The sequence below is a fragment of the Psammomys obesus genome, unplaced genomic scaffold, assembly GCF_907164565.1.
Source record: "Psammomys obesus unplaced genomic scaffold, mPsaObe1.curated_primary_1811, whole genome shotgun sequence".
Classification (NCBI taxonomy): Eukaryota; Metazoa; Chordata; class Mammalia; order Rodentia; family Muridae; genus Psammomys; species Psammomys obesus.
This window is the reverse complement of record NW_026596256.1, coordinates 15,526,900-15,530,310: the sequence shown is the minus strand read 5'-3', so window position 1 is coordinate 15,530,310 and position 3,411 is coordinate 15,526,900.

Sequence of the window (3,411 nt, the reverse complement as noted above, 5' to 3'; positions counted from 1 at the left end):
TTACTCTGCCCCATCCACGGCCAGCACGTCAATCCCGCCACCCCCACCCCAGGACTAAGCGCTTCGCTCTGGAATTTAAAGCAGTAGCTGTTAACTCAGGTCTCAAGGCCCACTTTGGCAATTAGAGACCTTTACGTGATGATGTCTTTATGGCAGCCCCGCTGCAGAGCTTCCAGAGTTTGCCTGTCCTGGGAAGGCATCAAGGATACAATTGGGACTTGCGCTGAGTCTCTTTTATAGATGTCCTTATTCATTTACAGCTGCATGCGCTTCCCCGTCTTCACGGAGATCATCCCCAAAGGCCTTCCTACCTGATCCCCAAATATCCCCAACAAGCAAAGAGGTCTCCCTGGGGTTCTGTTCTGAGTATGACGCCATTGCTTTCCCTCTAATAAGGAGTGGCTTTCCACAATTAGTGTTGGAATGACGTTCTATGTTTTTCGGTGTCTGTGGCTCTGATTTCTTCAGGCAGTTTGGCAGAGATAAGGTAGCTACTGAAGGAGATGATGAGCAGCAGGAGCCACGCTGCCTGCCTGGAGATTCAGCGGATGAGAGAGAGCGTTCCTTTCGCTGCATCATTAACGGGCCTTTTAGGGTATTTTGCCAGGTGGCCCTATGGAAGGGAAACTCATACCCCTGGAAATGGGATAACTGCAGGCCTGGATCCTCCTAGGGACACTGGCAGAGCTGGGCTACAGCCCCTAGCATGAGGGGTTCATGCTTCATCCAGGGACTTCCTATTGCATGACAGCAATGCACTTCAAATCATCTTCTGAGAAAGTCAGAGAGGAGAAAGCGCCACTCCACACTTCTTCCTCTGTCTGCGGTCCCTGGTCAGCTGACACGCTTGCCTCTTCTTATACAGCTGGTACCCTGCTTCTCTGTGCCCGTCAGCCCCCAGATGCCACTGATCACCGCAGCCAGCCAACCCCAGGATGCAGTTCTCTCAAAGCCTACTCCAAATCCTGGGGAAAACCGTTCTGCCCTGGCTTTACGTGAAGGAACCAGCCAACTGCAGCCACAAAACAGCAGGTCAGAGAAACCGGGTTTGGCTACCAAGGACGGAGGGCACGGCAAGTCTGCAAGGAACCCGCGAATGCCCCCCCCCCGCCACCTTTCATCATTGCTTCGCCAGAAATGACCCAGCACGAACTGTAAGGCTACATGCAAAAGACAAGCCAGGGTATGGCCTAACAACAGACCACCTCCAAACCAGGAACCTTCTCCAACAACAAAGGTGTCATTCCTGTTTATACCGTGTGACAGCACGAGCTAAGAGGAAGCTGTTCTGTGTGTGATACCCTAGACAGGGAACCAGGCTGCGGCGCCTGCAGCATCAGGAGCGTATCTGCTCAAACAAAAGACAGGAATGTGGTGACCACGCACAGCTCTTTCATGCTGGGCCCACATGCAAACACATCACTTTCTCTTGTATTTCATGTATGGTACCATGTGACTTGTATTTGGCCAAACCAAGTCACATGGTACCATAATTTCAGGTCTTCCGCTATGATAAAGTATCGTGACCAAAATCAACTTAGGAGAGAAAAGGTTTTAGTTCACAGTTCCAAATTACAGTTCATCAATGAAGAGAAACCACAGCAACAGGAGCTTGAGAAAGCTGGTCATACCACATCCAGTCAAGAGGAGAGGGAGAACCAATGTGCGCATGCCTAGTGCACAGCTAGCTTTCTCTAATGTGATAAAATCCCAACCCAGGGAATGGTGCCATTCCCTTTTAGACGGGGCTTCTCTACATCAATCAAATCATTTAAGACTGTTCCCTACAGACATGTCCATAGGCTAATCTAAGCCAGACAATCCTATAAAGGAGTAAGACTTTCTCTCCAGGTAATTCTAAGTTGTGTCTGAGTAGTAATTAAAACCCACACCTAATTCATGGAGCCAGTGGGGAGTTGCCCAGGATGTGCCCAACAGGAGGTGAGCTAGACTGTCAGTAAGCAAAGGTGAGGCCATAGTTAGATGGCGACGTAAGGAATTATCTTCTCCTCAGAAGCATCATTATTACCCAGCCATGAGGAGAGCGAGCTAGGTCCACATTCACCCATTCCCACTGAGCCCTACTCCCATCTATTCACTTCATCTATTCCTAATTGACTGGGTATTTAATTAAGTTATCAGGAATAATTTATTTATTAATACTGGCTACCTTGCAAATTAAAATAGGGTGGGGGGAAATTTAGATCTTTTAAAGTTACAGTTAAGACAAAATGACGTGCACCTACTTAATGTCTGTAACTTTTCTTAATCACTGATTCTAACCTAATAACATGGGTAACATCCAAATCTGTGGTCCTTGAAGTCCAGCACCCCATGAAGTCAGTTACTATGACAGTATAAATAGTAATACTAATTCAAGATATCTTCTTAATGGGGCTAGGATGTTTCATCAAATAAAAGTTCCATCAATTAAAGGAAATATCAAGCCAGTAGATGGAGAGGGGGTCTGAATGAGAATGGTTCCCGAAGACTCACATGTTCTAATACTTGGTCCACAGTTGGTGGAAGTGTTTGGGAAGGATTGTCACTGGGGGGTTAGACTTGTAATTCAGTGACAATTAAAAAAAAATCTATGATTAAAGTAATGCCCAGGCTGCTGAACCTAAAAGCATCCTAAAGCATCAGATAAGTTTCCTGGTCAAGCAACACCTCAGAAGGTAGAATAATGAAAACTGGTAACAGGAGCTTGAATAAAGAGCAGCATCATGTGAACTTTAAGGACAATTAGTAAATGAAGGTGCTGTTGTCATGATTGGAGTTGTGTCTACCAGCATGCATCTGTTGTGTTTAAAACCACCTGTCTTACTTGCAATTAAACATCACTGGCAACCAGATTTGTTAAAGGGTATATTTTGAGGCTTGTATTTCAATCACCTCTACCAGTAAGCAAGCACACATAAAATAAAGGTACCATTTAAACAGGCAAATTGATTTATTTATAAATAGTGCTTGCATAATTGCCGTATATCTGCAAGAAAAACAAGTGAATTTCTACCTATTGCTTCAGCAATAAATTCAAAATTAGTCAGTGTTTGCATATGGAACTAATGACTTCATATAAAAATTTTAAAAGAAAATGATTTTATAAAAACATTTAGAAAAATGTTTTTATAAACTAGGATTGGAGGTTTTTCTAAATGAGATATGGTATCTGTAAGTCATAGCGGAAGACATCTTTGTTTTGCCAAAGGTATCATTGATGAACCCAAACAATGTACAGTGAACAAGATTGCAACCCAGATGGTCAGCAAAATGTTACTATTCATAATGTGTATAAAACTTCTACATCTTAGCGAACATGAACATTATTCAGTTAAAAAAAATAGTTCAAAGCTATGTTGAGCAGCAAGCCAAGTTAAACGGTAACCCTGGAAGAGATGATCAGGCTGC